A 19,238-nucleotide genomic window follows, 5' to 3' on the forward strand; every position below is an offset into this window, starting at 1 on the left:
TCCCGTGACCGCGGCTACGTTCGGCGACCAGTTGTGTCGCCTCGAACCCCATCCCAATATCACAAGTCTCGAACAAATACAATGAATGACAATTGTTTAATTACGGCTATAGTAGAATCTAGATTACAATATTACGGGACTTTCTCATAGTTCCAAACGGGAGGCTCCAGTGTCCTTCCATCTCCGACATATATTATATGTATTGTTCTTTTTCGAACGTTAATTCTTACGAATACGTGCGTGTTTCTGAATGTATTTTCAACAATGCATCATGAACGATTTAGGAGCCGACATACTTGGAATGCACAAGCGGGAAAGACAAAGGACTCGCGTAATAAATTTCCATCAAGCGCATAGTCGTTTGCGAAATTGCGGGACAGGGGAAAATTTCTGCGAATCGCCGCGCCGAATTCTTTTTTATCAACCACCAGCCATTGTTGGCTGATCGATCGTGAACAAACATATAACGTCGATCCATCATCGTATTTTCTCGGCGATAATACGGCCAACTGAAAACACGTGACGAAATTTGAAGAACGCGGTCGTAGAAACTTTTTTGCGAAAGAGCCACTGCAGTCCTGTGGAATTTTCAATGCGAATGGATTATCTTCTTTGCTCGCTTCGATAGATCCATCAATTCCGATCGATTCTTGAGTCAATGACGATCATTTCGAAGCTGTTTAATTTGTATTTAAATGAGTTTACAGTGGCGGCCAAAGGACAATTTACGAGCTAAAAAGTATAAACCGTAATTTTACGGAATGGATACATAATAAACTTAATAAGAGCAACAAATAAATGTGAAACATCGTTAATATAAAAATTATTAAAATTCATAGCGCGTTCATTTTAAACACGTTCTTTTATCCGCTGTAGCTCAATTTAAATTTTACATCTCTTTTGTCTTATTTATCCTCTCCATTTATACTTTACCGTTCAACGTAATTCGACGCTTCTCATAAAACACTAAGCTTACGAATCTGCCATCTTCAAAACCTAAAACCCAGAACCTAAAATCTATACCCTTAAAACCTACCTATTGGCGTTTATTTAATGTTCTATATATTTTTGCATATTACGTGCGCCCTATGCATTTTTGCGTCTTCGAATTTTCGATTAAAAAATCCACCGTCTACAGTGGTGGACGGTGTTAGTCCGGAAATTGAAAGAGCTTCATAGAAGTGGAGATTCTACGCGGAAACTTTTCCCTCGTGGCGCGTCTGGGAAACAAATCACTTCGTCGAGGCATGTTTGTTCGTGCCTCTTAATTAAACTAATCGGTTAAGCGCAAGACAAATGCGTAAATTCGAGCCGAATTCAATGATGGCACGACAAATAGAATTTTATTTACCGTTTGCCGTGCTTAAGCTGTCAGTGCGCGTTGCACTTTATCTGCCTGTCAGCGTTTTCACTGCACCACGATATTTTAAGCCCAAGCAGCCAACTATAAATATAGGTGTACTCGACCGGCCGCCTGTTTACCATTTAAGTTTCGCTTTAAACCTCAACATTCCACCTCGTTTTCGTCCCGTCGTGCAATTCACCGTTAACGAATTCGTTAACTCCTAAAGAAGCTTCGACGTTTTGGCTCTTCTTTGACGCTAGGAAGCTCGGTCGGGGCCATTTTTACTCAACCACATATACATGGCGAATCGAAGATATTAAAAGAATATTACGTTCCGTAAAATTCCTTCAACATACTACCAATTGATCGTATTCGTTCATCGAGTTAGTTGGAAAATCGTACGATAACCGGCGCGAAAGATAATTAACACAGTTTCCGTTTATTCCGATTCATCGCAAGCCATCTTCCTTAGGAAAAAAAAAGCGGCCATGTCGCAGTCGATTCCGAAATTGGCAGTAGAACCATTTGGCAGAGAGCTCGAACAGCGAGCGCACATATAAAGAAAAATATCTTCGTTGTTATGTCACACGATAATTCGCGCAGTTGACATCGTACGTGCATCGTGGACGAATGGCAAGGACATTGTCCACGTGATGGAACGGTAATCGACGAAATGGCACAATTAATTACAGCTTTAGCTTGCGCTACGTTTAACCCCTTACGTGGTCACAGTCCGTAACTGTCATGGACAAATCGGCGATGTTTGCGCGTCATGTCAATTCCTGACTGTTACGAATTCTAGCGATGCAAACCGATTTGTAAACAGAATGTAGTTGTTGGCCTTCTGTCGCGATAGAATTATTTCGCATATTAGATCCTACGGTCGAAAAGAATTTACGAAAAAGATTCGCGAGGTTTTCTAAAAAAAAAAAAAGTTTTATCCGAGTATTTTGAGATTATTTTATTATAACGAGTTGAGAAGATAAATATAGATTTCTTTGCATCGTATGTTTCGTCTTAGCACATAAATTAAAAATACATTAAAAATGTAACAGAGAAAAATAAAGCGTAAAAATATTTGACAATGTAACGTAAAACGTTTATCGTATTGTTGGGCACATAAGACCAATCAACGTTTCAGTTAGAAATCAATGACACGAATAAACGGAAAGTTCATGTAATATAATATCATTCAAATATGTATAATTTTATGCGCTAGATTAGGTTAGGTGCGTAGTAGTAGTAATACTTGTATGTGAATATCACAGTGTGTGGAAGTATGTGTGTGTGTGTGCGCGGCGTGTCGAAAACAAATGAACGTAAACTGTTCAGTCGGTCAACAGTCGGATATGGAAGAAAGTGCTGAGACGCATGCAAGTTTGTATCGATGAATATCTTTGAAATCGCTCGTCAAATAAATACACAATTATTCTAATATAAATTCCAAGTGCAAATTTAGCGCTCCTATACCATTATTTCGGCTATTCAGATGCAAAATTCTCAACAAATCTATTCGTAAGAAATTAGCTATAGGAAACCAACGTTATTAGTATTATCATAAATGAAAGTTGCGATAGGATTCGTACGAGCAATTTTATGTGATAATTTCAGGACACTCTCTTTTAATGGATAGCGGCGAACCGACAGGGAGGATGGATATTTCTTTTGAAAATGTGAAATGAAATTTCTCTTTCGAACAGGCTTTTGTTTCCGACGAAATTAATTTAGAGAACAATGAACGTTTACTCTGTACAATTAAGATCGGACCACAAACATCGTTATTATTCATAGTAATTTCACGATCAACGTAATAATTGTAGTTTTCCCATTAACTATTTATTTATAACAAGACTGGATATTTGTAGAAATATACACGTTTGTGAGTACTGTTAAATAAACGAAACTCAGGGAGAAATTAATTTCGCCTATTTTGCGCGTTAGATCAAAATAGCATTGCAATTTTTTATATTATAATCGTGATATAATCATATTTATGATGGTATATTTATATTTATTATGTTCGCAACAAATATATAGTCTCTGCTTAGGTATTTTCACGGCAGAAGCTAAATAAATTTTTAATACGTTGCATTATTGAAATTTGTTTGGAATATTTTGAAGTTGCGAATATTATGAACTCACTCGTTACGCAAAATTACGAAATTTATACATTCTCACGTTTCCTTATAATCTAAATGCTATTCAGCAATCGAAAATACTCGAGGAAACTGGCGAATAAAGGACTAAATAAATGACGAAATAATTTCAAAGCAACTTCCTTTCGTTCTTTGTTCTACCGCCTGAGTTTTATGCTTTTAGGATATACATATTGCGTGTCAGACTATCTAAGACTATTCTGTGGTGAATCCACCTGTTGATGCATTTGAACGATGACTGAGATTGATGGCAAAATTAGAATAAAATGCTTCGCGGAACGATATCTATTAATATGGCAATAGCGTCAACGTATTTATTCATAATATCGTGACCAATATTCGTAAAACAATATTATGACAACAGATTGTTCGCGTTATCGACGAATCGTCGACGATATTACAGCAAATACCGACAAAAATGACCAGATTATGTATTTAACATGCTCGAAAGAGGTCGAGTTATCTAAGAAGAAAACGTTTAAAACAAAAAGGTGAAAATATCGACGTCAATTTTGTCGCGAGTAGACGGCGGATTTTTATGCATTTATCTGTATTAAAAAATTTAAAAATATAAAAATTCCATAGAACATTTAAGGTAACTGAAATACCTAATCGCAGTAACATTTAGTAGACTAAGTAAACTTCTACAATCGAGTCACGATAGAAAAATAGAACAGAAAATAGCAATAGAAAAAAGAAGAGGAAGGGGAACACGAATTCACAATTTGTTGTAAAATCGTAGTAGAAAGAAACAGAGGAGAAAACGCGGATGCACGATCATCGATTCGAATTTCCTGTTGCTACGAGATACGAAACCCGGGGCGACTTTCCACAATTTTGCGCCGATTCTCGTTCGAGAAAGTCACCGTTGCAGAACGGCTCTCGATCGTACGCTAAACAAGGAAATTCATTGTTAATTATCGCGACATGGCAGCCGGTGCGCGAGTCTACTGTACGCGAGAGCGTGTAACAATAAACGCGAGACAAGAGAAATCGCGGGTCAAGAGTCATCGCGCGTATCATCTATCGCCGGCGAGTTTATCAGGCAACAAGAAAGAAAACAGCGATCGTCTATTATGGAAAGGAAATTTTCTGCCGGTTCAATGGGAGAGCGAATTATTTGAAACGCGGATGTGATACCGTGCTTCGATAGGTCCATTAGCGCGGAGAATATGTTGCTGTTGCGAAGAACATCTCACGATTAGAGCGTAGAACCTTTTTATACGTTTACGAGAGATTTGAGAATGTAAAAAAGAAAAGAAAAAAAGAAACACAAGAAGCGTATAACGCAAATAAACGAATTTTGCGGAAGTGTGTAAAACATGGCAAGTATAGCGCTCGTTGTAATAAAATAGGTAAAGACATATTCTCCGCGCCCTAGGTTTCATTTTCTTTAATTATATCCATTCGTAGAAGCATGAATTTGCACAAGTTTCTGCAGTTTACTTATGAGAAATGTAAATGGTACTCCATTATCACGTTTCGATGTTATTATTGTCTCCTCTGTACGATATAAGTTGGAAAATATTCGTCAAATATGTACCTATTAAGATTCCTAATATTAGCGACGTAAGAATCGTAACAAGCAGGTCAGAATATCGTCGAAACGAGTATTTTTCTCGACGAGACGAAAGAATCGGGCAACCGTGGTCGTGACCATGAGAAAGCGTTACGTTAGACTTGCAAAAAATCGTAAATGCACGGCACGCTGACAAAATATTGGCTTGGAGGTTTCGGTTTCACCTTTGCGATCGCACAGATAAGCTCAATGAGAGAACGACCATCGTAAAAACGTCGAAGCAGACACCAGCGTGACAACGGAGTTAGATTAACTCTCAAAGTGCTCGGTCTATCGGCGCCTTTCTCCCCACTTTTCTCTCTCTTTCTTTCTTTCTCAAGATATGCATTATACTGTATAGCGTTTTTCTCGTGCGAAAAATAAACGAGTTCGTCGCGTATATCAAGATAGTGTGCAAGATCCGAGATTAGAATGGAGTAGGAACGTTAGTCACAGCGAGAAAAACGAAATGAAGTTCTGCAGTTTTCAATATTCGTCTCGGAAGAAAGATAATTTTAAAAGAACGTTAATTACTATCGAGTAAGATAGAACTTGGCGAAGAAAATAAAGCAAAGATATTAGAGACATTAAGCAACGCCTGATAGAAATAGAGCATAATCAGGCGACAAGTATATTAAGTACCTAGTCATTGCAGATTCTTAGAAACACTTGCTAGTAAAGCTTGGAACAAATCTATCAGAGATGAGTCATTTCGCTGATAAAAGTACACAATCTCTATTCCAAAAATACTTATTTTATTACGTACGGAATATGCGTGACTTTATCTGTTTGAACAGTTGATTCATTCACGTAAATGTAACTGAGTCGACGATATGCCGACGAATTAAAAAATCGATCGAATCAAACGAATTCGTAGATCATTTCGGCGATAAACTTGGAAATTTGTATCTTGCCGTCTGATCTTTCGATTTGGCTGGTCGAGTTTTATCAAATTATAAAACCTTGAACTTTTATTACACATAATATTAGGGACACTTTGTTGCAATCGAATTTAATCCACAATTTAATTTGTTCTTAATACACTGTGAAACATATCGGCGAAATTATTCAAATTTAGAAGCGGAGCTATATTTCCAACTTAAATTTCGCACGTTTGAACTAGAGAGCTCGCTACAACGAAACGATTGTTCTTCCCTCTCGTAATGCGATAACGATTTCCCAAAATTTCGCAGATCTGGAGCAATGTATCATAAACGAATGTCATATTTTAGGTTTGCTAAAATAAAAGAAAATGTCGAAAAAATCGATATCGCAGCGTGTCCGGTTTCGTTTCTCAAAAAATATCTTGAAATAGGAGAACGCCGAAACTTGAACCCAACACGAGGTCAGCGCTTAAAATTACATACACCGTGAGTAATCTCTCAACTTTGTGCGGATCAAACTTGCCGCGCCTCTTACACTTCGCAAACTTGTTGCACGTGCGAACTGCACTTTATGCGCCGAATGTGTTCATCAAATCGTTCTAGCTTTGGCAAATCTGCAACTTTCCAAATTGTTACTTTCGAAGATATAACGATTTTTCGAATTATCCGCTAGAAATCGATGCAATTTTTTTTATCAGAAAGCTCGAAACAACAGCACACTAGTCGTTGAGCTTTCGCGATAAACTTTGTCGAGGCGCTGAGAGGAAAACAATAATTTCCTCACGTTGAAAGGGTTGCCGCCGCATTATGTTTGCGAAACTTCAATCAATCAATCGATTCACGTTCCAGGAACTTCTTAATCTATCGGAAATCGATTATTAGGTCTGATAAAGTTACGATATTCTCGAAAGATAAAACAGCGACGTGTTCCGGGGGAACGCGCATTTCAACGTGGTGCACATGATCCTGACATTTGGAACGCGCTATATTTATTCGGAAAGCACGTGTTTACCGATCTTCCCCCGTCTTCGTGCTTCGATACTTATAAATATACCAAGACCGTCGCGAGCTTTGTCGCCTTTGTAGCTGGCCACGATAGTCGAGATTTTTAGCGTGACAATATAAAAAGCACGATCTTCTCGCCCTCTCGTTTCATTCTCCCCGTTTTTTTCTTTACCTCCGCTTTTTTTCGCTCTCTCTCTCTCTCTCTCTCTCTCTCTCTTTCCTTTGCCGTGCGCGTAAATTCGCTTTTAAAGTATTCGCGGAAATTCATGAACGAAGAGCGTTGAACCGATGCACGAGAATTTGCATTGACCTTTATTGCCTCTTTTGAGCGTACCGGGGATGAAACATTTTTTCTCTTCTCGCTTCTTTCTGCACTCTGGCTTTTTTTCAGGAAATAACTCGGCGACACTTTTGTAATAAATATTTCTATAATGTCAAACATTACCAGCTTTTAATATTACGCCACGTGTATTTTGTACGCTGTAGTTTTCACGGCAGAGGGATTTTCAAACGTTCATGGAACGTCAGTGTACAAGGTGAAATACGAAATACGTTTTCACGATTCTCTCTAAACGGTTGACAATTATTGTAAAAAGAGTGTAATCTCGCTCGGATATCGATCCAGAATAATGTTACTCGATCCTCTCAACAGCTTTTTTCTTCTTTTTTTACGAATGTACCGTTTTTCGTATTACTTCGTGTATTTTTGAAATATCGTCAAATATTTATCTATCGTCGAACAATACATTCCGAATGAAATATTTTGTACTCGCTTATTCATCGATTAATTAAAAATATTCGGCAGGTAATCGTGAACATCCGGAATCTGTTTACGCGAATGATACGATGGGAAATACAACGTTGAAAAATAAATAACAATCGAAACAGTGAAATCGAAACTCTGTTCTTTCTTTTTCACTGAACAATTATTCGAACGATTGTTGTTTTTCGCGAAGTCAATACAAATCGATTGGAAGCTCGCAAACGAAAGAAAAAGCTCGCGCGAACGATTCCAGCGATAAGAATCTCCGTCTAAGCGACAGTTACGTAATTCTAACACGTTTGATCGTCGATAGAAGTTGTTTGGCGGTTCTGCAACTGAGAAATTATGTCATCGGACAACGCGACACGCCGGAAACGGACAAGAAACTACGCGAACCAGTTTGCCAGTAGTAGATAATTCGAGGAATCTGAATTGATCGATCGAGTGGCAATATTTTCACGACGATTTATAAAGTTTCCAAGACCACGCGGTATCCGCGTGTCATCGATTAAAATGACAGATTCTAAGAAAACGTGTAAAGATAGATCGAAAGGAAAGGATCTCGCCAAACTTTCCATTTCTTCGGACTTGTGACGTTAATTTATGAGAGTAATCTTGCTTTCGTATATTTCTCATTTATTAGGTTGTCCAAAAAGTTGTTTCTTTCGTTTTACGAGCAAATAATAGACGCACAATATGTTATTTGTTTTATATCGTTTTGTCGAATTACGTTCGATCCACTTTGTTCCGTTGAGATAAACACCGAGACATTTCACTTGGTTTCACGTTTCTACGAAGCTGCATTGTTGTAAAAGACACGTTTACCAAAGAAAGACATTTTTCGGACAACCTAATATATTTCATACGATACTGTCGTCTAGAAATATTTGTTAACGAACTGCTAAAAATCGTTAGTCGCAAACAAACTCTAGGGAAAATTGTTTTATCCGCGTTTACACGCAGAAGAATTTTACTGCTCAAGGTGGAAATCTCAGTCTGATCTCTAATTCAAAGTATCTAATTCTATAATCTCTCGTAATTTGAATTTCGTTTCAATTATCGTCGTGTAAAGAATCGTGGCAAGCAATAATTGTTCCATTTTTCTTCTTTAATATTGAAGTTTTATCGCTTGATTACCACGTTTAAGTCACATTTGTCCGACTTTATCGAGTCCTGAAACAAGGAAGATATATTTTGAAGTGGAATGCCATTCACGGTACGCGATTTTCTTTGATGGTAGCCTCTTAGGTGAAACCGGCGGATAAACTTCGTTAAAATTCTATGTAATAAAATACGAGAAATCAAACGATTAATCCGGAGAAAATGTAAAATAGTAGTCCCGATATAATTAGCCAAATTCGAGCACGCTGCGTGAATTTTCAAACTCTGTTTCCTCGACGACAATAGGACAAATTTCACTCTAGATTTTCCATTTATCTTCTCACGCAGACTCGCCTCCTTTCCACTTGTATCGCCAGTTCAGCGACACCCTGTATATTTCTAACGACATTTCTTCACCGTTAGGAATGGCAGCTATTTGTTGTATAACTGTTTCTTTCCAACTATTTTCAACTACTTTCTCCTTGGCACCTTTACTCGACCACTAGATCACTAGGTCTGATTAGGTCATCGGATTACTGCCGGTAGACTGCTAGAATCTAAGTTACGCGACTGTAGTCGCTTTTCTTAGTCCGTTAAATCCGTGCAATTTTCTTTTTACGGATCAGCTTCGTCTAATCTCTCCGAAAGGTTCGAGTTAGAAATCTCAACATTTTCCAGCTATGTCTACTTTCTTTAGGAGAATCGAACTCGATGATACGAATAACGCGATCAAATTCCACCAACAAACATCGCATATAAGCTTCGAAAGTCTCCTATGAAAATTAAAAGCCTCGCTTCTAGCCGCTCATTACTTGATATTTCGCCTCTGATTATCCGTTGGAATCGAGCGGATTTGATCGTAGCCATCGTTAGAATTGTTCGCGTGCCACTTGGCAAATTTGTTCGAGTCTGAATAAACGTTCACACCAAATGATCGAACTTGGAGTACAAAAGAACGAATTAACGCTCGATGAAATCGCTCATTTAACGGTTGCATTTTTAGATAGCAATCGACAGATGTGACGTTCTACATTGTAAATGGCCGATTAAAAATGCATCTAGGATACGCGTTAATTTTTGTGTTCTCGCAGCCACTTGCCGAGTACCCTCGAGTACCCAACAAGTCGCATAGTAACAGCTCCAATTTCTACGTAAGCGAGTGTGTTCTCGGTCTGTTGCTTCAAGGTGGCCTCGTCGTTTCCGCCCCGAGATGCACTAAACGCGGCTCTGTACAAGGAGCCTTTGACGTAATCGAACTTTACGCCGTGTCGTTTTAACGTTGTACAATGCTTTTTCGATTCTTGCTTCCTTTTTATTTCCCTCCTCTTCGAAACGGTGGGTCTGGAAACGCCGGAAATTCGCAGGCAAATCGAGGAACTCGAGCGATATAATAAAATTCAACGGTAAACGAATAAACGAACGAAAGGAATAATTTACAGCTTACCAGATAGGATTAATTTACGAGCAAACGATTTAATAAAATTCTCGCGTCGCGGATCTAGACATCTAATTCGCGATGTATGATTCAAAGGAATATCTTCTTCAGTTTAATTAGGACTTGCGAGAAATTCGAGTGACATTGACGAGACGTTGCACGACTCTTTTATTATATTTATCTTTACGAAGCCTATGTGACAAGATAATTTCTCTATTCCTCTTACGTGTCGGCCGGCTGGCTGGCTGAGTCACACGATTGTGACAAGTCGCGTATTCCTTGTTTGGACGAAATTCCGTGGAAAACGCGACAGACGAAAGAATTTAATTGTGTAACGTGATTAGAGCCCCTCCTGTGACGTCATTCGTGCTCCACTGCAGTCTAAATAATGTAACTGTACGTCTCCTCGCTTTGAAGTAAAAATTCTTTCCCGGCGAAATAGAAATCCGTGTCAAAATATTCCTAGCTTTCCGCCAGTCTATTCTTGCACTCACACGTGCTTGTCAAGCACGTACATCAATTCCACGCTCTCCGATTTATTCATAGTTTCTCCGCTAATTACATTAAATTCAAATATTTTATGCTAATTTCATGGAAATCGCCATCCGCGATTACGTAATCTCGCCGAATTTAGATAACAGACTTTTGACAGAGATCGACGTTCAACTATAAATAAATAAGACTTGAATTTCATTAAAACAAGGAAAATATATATATATATATATATATATATACACGTCTTATCTAATCTCTTCGCCAATCTGCGAACAGATTGAAATTCAAATACAGCTGGAAAACGACAAACAATTTAATCAATTTACTAGGTTATAAGATATTACCAAGGAATACGCGAATATCTAGAATAATAGTCGAATACTACGAGCGAATTGAAATAAGGAATATCAAGATATATGTATGTTATTCAGGGAGATTAAATATTCGAGGAGACATTAACCCTGAATTGGTATCGTAGGGTCGTGAGGTCGGCCACGAGAGTTTGCGTAAACTTATTTAATTTTAGAGTATTCCATTTCGATTCATATTCTGCGATTAATGATATCGATACGCTTATCGCGCGAGATATAGAATACGAATGGAAATTATATACCTTAAAGCTTTATCAGTTTACTATTGTAGTCACTCGTAACTCGACAACATGGGCTGGTAAGTTAATTTTGAAGCGATCGTAACAACATCAAAGTAACAAAATACGATCTATACGATACCGTTATTATAAAACTTTTATTATCGTAATTTTTATTATTAATTACTATTATTATAATACGCTTCTAAAATACCGACGTTTATTTATAAAACGTTCGCTCGGCTCGCAGTTGGCGGGAAGAAGAGAAAAGAAGAAGAGAAAGCAAAGATTAAAGGGAATCGATATTCTTTACAAGCTTACGTGATGTAAACGCGCGTTTATATAGCAAAAAGGTGGTTATGAGCGCCTTATGACGCGAACCGGCATTAAAAAAAGAGTTGCAAACGCTATAAAACCATCGATACGAGAAGACGGAGTACGTTCCTCGCTTCGGATGTGCTCGCACGAGTCGTATTTTCAATAATGGAGCGTCTAATCCCTTCCAAGTGCACGTTATCTATGAAATCCGATACATTTATCCACGGTTTCCAAGAATATATCCTCCGCCGTCCACTAACTTTCTCTCGCATGTGTGTAAAAAGGAAATAAAAAAATAAATAAGAAAGAACCGAAAAACAAGGAGCTACTTCCGAAGGTAAATTGTTTTTTAAACATAAATTTCTTACTCGACTATAATGTTACTCGAAGACGAAGAAAGAAGTTTACGCGACATTTCATCCTTTTCGAGTTTCTAAATTTGTCGACAGTCTCAAGTTTTCTGGTTGCCAAGTTGTAAAAAAACGAACGACTCGTCACAGTGTCAAATTTGTTGAGATTTTCGTGTTCTCTCGTGAAATTCTTTCCCAGATTGTCCAATTCCCGGAACTCTCGCACTTCAAATCTCGATGTATTTCGTTCGAAAATATTTTTGATAATATCTATATATCTGTATAATATCATCGGATAGCACGTAAGATTTGAACAGGGACACACACATGCAACAGACCGTGGTCGGGGAGTTGCGTAAGGCAATTTAATCGTGTAGAGTGTAGATAATACCTTATAGATGGCTTGCTTGTAACATACGCGAACAAATAAACACGTAATTCGATCGGTATAACAAGCCCGATAATAACAAGAAACGTTTACTTTTCCCGTTGATCGGATGGCCGCCGTCACGTCGAAACTTCCCAGCGAATATGTTAAAAGTCGAGCAGAACTTCTAACATTTACAAAAGCATTGACCCATTTCGAAAACATTTCGCCCAAGTTTCAACGGAGCCTGATCTAAATTAACCTTCTGCTCGAATTCGACAGATTCGTTTAATAAGGGAAACCACATTCTCTGTAAATTTGCATAAAACGTGATCTAAACTCTCACCGACTCGACCTTGAGATTATTTATACCAACGAATAAAACCAGATAAAGGATTACTTGCATAGAACACGAATTGAGATTTTAGCTATTGAAAGTAACGAAAGTTTTGAAATTCAACGTAGCAGACACATACAGATGATACCGGTGTATATTGGAAAATTTAAATGATTACCAAGCAATTTTTATATTTTTTATTGTTCGCACAGAGATGCAAAAACCGTTGAAAACGCGTAAACGATTGCCGATACGAAATTGCATGAAAATCTAGTAATTGTTCATTATAAACGAATAGTCTGTAATTTTTTAACGAAACTTTTCCCGTTTATGAGATATCTGTATATTTTGTAATGCCATCATTCCCAGCATTTTCAGATGCGTTATATTTCACTATCGATAAAAAGATCGCGAAACAGCCTCGCAACTTGCAACGTTCTAATCTCCAGAATTTCCGATCGCGTTAATATTCATCGAAATTCCCGTTAATATATTTCAATGATTCCAATGATTCTCAGACTCTTTCAAACAAGTTTGGAAGTCCAATTCTACGTCCATATTTGTGAAACGATACGTATGGATTAGACGATGATGCTCAACTAGCGAGCCTTTACGGGTCACGCGTAAGTTCAACGTGCCTAGAGAGAAACTTGTCGATAAAAATAGTGGAAATGCCGCGCCGGAACGATTGTGCTTCGATGCTGGACCAATTCGTGGTATAATATCGATCGATAAACGAGCCCCTCCAAAGCCAATTGATTAATTTTATTAAGTTATTAAATTCGCATTGCCCGGGTACAGAAATTAGCGTTCGATATCGCGAAAGGAAATGCTTATTTTCATAAATTTAACATAAGGGAACAGCGTAAAAAATAAAATAAGATAGAAACGAATATCATGAACCAACATCTATTTTAAAGAAACTGCATATATATTTCAAAACAAAGATACTTTCTACCTTGAGATAATTTTACGCTGTTCCTGTGATTTCTTTAAACGTGAAAGTGACACAAGCAAAATGATCCATTTCCTATAACAATCCTGACTTGGTCGTATAAGAAGTTAAACGGCGCGAACTTTTGAAATTCTGTCGATATATAGATAATACGGAGCGCGATTTGAAACAGAGCCACTAAAAGTTGCAATAAATTACGTTCACTCGTCCCGATCATTCGTTAGACGTAGTACGCCAGAAGAGGAAAAAGTCGCGTGACGGAATTGACTTTGTGTTGTAATGCATTTCCATTTACACACAGATCGTTTAATAATCGTCGCTTGCCAACGCTTACGCTAATGAGTGGTCGCAATGCCAAGGAATGCGTGCGACCTGTTTGCCGTTTACGAGGCGTGAATGAGCCATCGAATATGTACATCGTTTACTACGTAAAAGCGCGATACAATTTGAGAAAAATCGAGCTTTCGAGAAACTTATGCTGGAACGAGGAGAATATTGGAAGCAGAAAATTATCGAGTACCTCGTTTCCTTCCTCTACGATTTAGTTAGTACGACAGGCGTATTTCGACAAATCATCAACTAATTAACTGATAAATAAGGAAAGTCGAGTTCTCGGGAAAGTTTTGTCCGAACTAAAAAGTTCCAAGAAACGAATGGTTAATCAAATCGTGTTTTTCCTTTACGCTTCACTTGCAGCGACGATAAATACGTTTTAACGATACGTCTAGCTAAACGACAGATGCACGTATTTTCGATAGGATTGCCCCTTCAGTTCTTAGCGTATTACGTTTTCTTTATAAAAATAGAAATAAACGCGAGATACGTTTACATTGCAAAATCATAGAACTTTAATTTCATACAAACACTCGCTCCTTCTTTATCGACTATACATAATCCGATGGAGATATCTAACCACGTGACATTTCTGGCATCGGAAAACGAAAGAAAAAGTGTAACCAAGAGAAACGTACCTTAAGGTCATGTGACAACACGACAAGTCTGGTCACGGTGAGCAGCTGTATCCCAGTCCGGTGAGACGCGGCTTTGCACGTTGCACGGTTGCGGGTTCGACAAAACAGCGTGAAGATGCACACAGGTAGTAGTCACATCTTATACACACTGTGTAATGCACACTACGTGTTGTACACGATTTCACCTCGCAATAATTCTGTAGCAGGAACAGGTCGTAAAAACACGCCTTTCTCTCTCTCACTCCAGCGAATATAATACGTTCGATGAACTTCCACCAACTTCACGAGATATGTATTACTATATGTATCTATATACATACACGTATATATACATGGATTACAATCACTTAACTGATCTTGAGATTTTAAGATTTACACGGCGAATAACTATCGGGGATTTATTAATTGAGTGTTCGGTGGATATAAGAGAACCGGGAGACCCTGCGAACTCGCGGACAACTCCGATGTTCACGTCGAGACGGTCGGATCGAATCTGGGCCAGCAGTAGCGCGCCGATGAAAATAGCACAGTGTCGAGACAGCTCTGCCCTCCTCACGCAGACGTTCCCCCTCCACTGTTTAACTCGTCGCGCGCGCTCTTTTCCTCACCGTCTCGACCGTGACGCTTCAAGCTGACCGACCAATCACGATGCTGCATTCCTCCGTGACGTCATTCCGCAGAGAAGTGGTTGCTCGGAACGAGGCGCGAACGTGAACAATACGAACTACCTGTAGTGTCAGCTTCGCTCGATATTATTTATCGTTATTGTTAAAAGATGCGAATACGCAAAGAATGCGCGCAATGCGCGAAAGTATATCGAGTATTCCGAGTATATTACGTCATAAAACGAATTTAAACGAGATAATCGTTTTGGCGCCGTTATGGTTATTACGGAAAACTGCAAGGCACACGCGGTTGAAATTATCTCTCAAACAATGGAATAACTGAGAATGTCGACATACAAATGTCACGAAGATTTCACCCATAGATAAAAGACGTGCTTGTACGTGCGAATCTTTCCTTTGATTCGCAGTAAGAGATCCCACATTGCATCATCCCGTAATATATGGCAGTTTACTGTTTCGCCGATTGAATATTATTCTTTCTATAATTGTATCCATTAGGAAACACTTTCGTAGATTTTCTAGATACAGAGGAACGCTTCGGCGATTTAACGATTTAAAAATGCAGCAAAAATGCAGAAAATTTAGTTTCATAGGAAGATAATGTAACGCATAAGGAAATAATTAGAAGGTAAACAGTTGGCACGTTTTATAAATTTCGCAGCAATTTCTTCGACAACGTGATATTTGAGAAATAAATAAATATAAGATAAATTAAATGTCGCAGTTATTTGGGTTAATTGCTTGAAGAAACCTAAATTAAGAGGCTTTATGTGAAAAACAAACAAATTCCTGTTTATTTCACTTTTATCTATCTGCAATCATATTTACCGAATTAAAAGACGTTTAAGCATTAAATCTAATATGAATTCGTACGTACGTATGCTATAGGTATCGACTCTATTAGAATTCATTGGCGACGGTACGTCCCGAGAATATTTATTCTAACCGATATAATCTACTTCAACTTAGCTGTTCACATTACCGGATTAAGATCGGAGCCTCATGTATCGATAATATATCTAAGCGATTAAAATTATACATGTACATATATCGAAACTAATAACAATTCAATTTGATTGCTCAAACCCTTTGAAAAATATTAAGCAAACGTGCAACCTTTGCTCAAAAGAGATATTTATATTTCGATAAGTTATATGTCATTTTATATTTAATTTTGTCATTCTGCTTTTACTTATCTTGAAATTAAATGTATTTATATTATATTATATGTCGTATATTATAATGTAAAAAATCGAGTTCTTCTTAAATATTTTAAATATTTACTGTCAGTATTTAATCATTTTTAGCCTCGGTATTTAAATTCCATTAGAAAAGTTTCTCCTACCAAATTTTTGATCAACGTTCAACGACCAGAAACGATTCTCCATTTAATTCCACTAAAAGTTACAATTTACATATAGTAGATTAATTGATTAATTAAGAATCTGCATTTCGACCGACGAAATGAACTAATGGATGGGAATTCAGAACGGAGAGTAAAAGATTTCAAAACAGAGAGTCAACAGAATAATTCGATTTTTTCGCTTTAAAGGTTATTTTATATTTAATATTCTGGTAGGTTTGTTTGGCCGAAAATGGCACGAAAAATCGCCGAACAAAAGGCACGTGCGATATGCTGGACGTACGATTGATCGCACGAAAGATCACAGGACAGGACATTTGTCGCGAAATGATAGATAAAAGAGGAACTCAAGAACGAACAAGGTTGATCGTCTACGCTCTGCGCTCTACAAGATAATGGAGTAAATAAGCGATTGTCTGCGACACTCGATGCTTTTGACATTGATAATGACAGAAATCACTTAATAAATACTATCGAGAGTATTTAATTGCTGTGTCATAATGAAACGTTACTTGAACTATCAATATTTTATTATCGTATTTAGCAGGAATTCTTGCTTCACCTTTTATGTCTTCAAGAACAATTCTTTCACGATTAAACAAGGGTAATTTTTATTTTTATATTTATTTATATTTCATTCGCCGGAAATCTAAGAACAATGTCATAGACGTACGAATTAAAAAATCAGATAAGATTATCGGGAATATTTAAAATGAGCTACACGGATATTAATTGCAAGCTAAACTCTTAAAATCATCTTCACCAGTTCCTATCACGTAAATTCGCCGTTTGGTTTCTAGACTGTACGCAAACTTTCCACGAGTGTCTTTTTCAATGAAAGATCACTGAAATAAACGTTTTGCACGTTCGACTCGTGTCTCTTAAATTCTTCCGTACTTCCGCGAACCACCGAAATTCGCAATAACGACGCGACAATTCTAAGCAAGCTGCTCCACTTGAAATAGAACGACTCGCGCCGTGTCCTAATCGCCTGGTGACGCGTCGGTTGACACCGAAATATACGATTTCCTGTGATTGGATATAATTTATTAGCGATAGTTTCCAATTCATAAATAATGTCACGTGCATCTCTGCTAATTCAGATGGAAACAGGAACGCGACAGGCGCAGTCGTGCTAGTCGTAAATATTAAATATACCTGGTAACATGATGGACGAGTTGCTACCATCGAGCGTGTAGGACGTTGCACGCAAATGTGTTAAGATCATTTGAATGTCAAGAATTCGAAATTCCTTTTATCGACGCGTACGATATACAGATAGTAGTTCTTTCATAGTATATTTTGTTGCATTCGTTCTATTTTCATTTTGTTGAGGTTATTAGATGTATAATGAGAGAGACGCGTGGATAAATTATAAGTTTGAAAATATATTTGAAATACGGAAGTGAAAAAGATACAAAAGTTGAAATAATAATATGAGCTGCTCCAGATCCGCACGCTAGCAGTGTTACTCTGTAACTGAAAAACCCTGAAGCCAACGTCGCCTTTCGACTGTTTATGGCCTGCCTTCGTCCCAGTCTTTTGTCTATGCGCTGTCGATGGCTTCAAATGCTTTAGAAAGCTAAAAAGATTAGATGTAGAGTTTTCTTAAAAGCAGTGACCTTCAACACATTTCATCTTTCAAGGCCGATTAATTAATAGGGACAATTGGCATGTACATTTTTGAAGAGGATACTTTTATTCAGACAATTCGTTTACTGAATTTCGTATACCTCTTAGAAGTATATCCATTTTACATATTGATAAACAAACTGTTTATTTCGTATTTATTGAAATTCTTCTCCATATACTTGAAGAGTTTAATGTCTTTGTATATTGATACATAAATAATCGATCGATTTTATAGCTGTAAAGTGTATAAAGTGTCGACAGATAAACGCTTCAAGTAGCTTCACGTATGCGAGAATTATAATAATTATTTATTAACATATCATTGTACGTACTATTTCTTATATTAAATCTTTATATCATTATATTGTAATAATTGTCTAATTGTTAAGAAATGATTCCCCCATCTCATCGCTCATTTCCTTTTTCCTTTTCACAAAATCTCTTCGCGTAAAGCACAGAGAATCAAATAATTCCACAACAACATAGTACCCATAACGCCTATCTACGAATAGTCCTAAAATCACGTTCAAGATATCGAAGAACGATTAAAAAAGAAGGAAAAATTTAAGGACGACGAAGCGTTATAAAAGCATAGAAGCCGCACGCGAGAGATCGCGTTTTCCAGCTGTCGACTTTTCGAACAAATCGCCATACGATCGACGAACCCTTATCTTCTCGCTACCGTTTGTTCCGCGCTTTCCGCCACGTGCGCCGTAATTCCATTTCGCTGTGCATTTTGACCACAAGCGGCAGTTCACGATTATGCACAGACAGGATTGTGTACTAAGTCCCGCGAGTCGGATTTGTTTGCCAGATTCATCGATATCTAGAGCTTACGTTGCTTGCGATGCGATTCGAAAGGACGATTTGAAATTCGAACGTATTAATTTATATTTGTGTGTGTTTTGCACAAATATCTTCCAATTTTTTTCCTTTTTTTTTTTTTTTTTTTGATAGATTACTATGATCACCCTTAGCTGTTGCAATT

General features: G+C 37.7%; 1 protein-coding gene across 2 annotated transcripts in view; it reads right to left on the reverse strand.

The window, feature by feature from the left end:
* The window catches only part of LOC122571805 (protein tyrosine phosphatase type IVA 1), a 73,677-nt gene that overhangs the window by 11,017 nt on the left and 43,422 nt on the right, over positions 1-19,238 (reverse strand). Inside the window, exon 1 of one of the 2 annotated variants that reach the window (XM_043735968.1) lies at positions 14,630-15,096. The exons of the other annotated variant lie outside the window; for it this stretch is intronic. The gene's annotated coding sequence lies outside the window, so the exon portion shown is untranslated. Of the gene's footprint in view, positions 1-14,629; positions 15,097-19,238 lie in introns of those variants that run through there. 2 annotated transcript variants of the gene reach the window in all.

Source organism: Bombus pyrosoma, linkage group LG10 (genome assembly GCF_014825855.1).
Source record: "Bombus pyrosoma isolate SC7728 linkage group LG10, ASM1482585v1, whole genome shotgun sequence".
Lineage (NCBI taxonomy): Eukaryota > Metazoa > Arthropoda > Insecta > Hymenoptera > Apidae > Bombus > Bombus pyrosoma.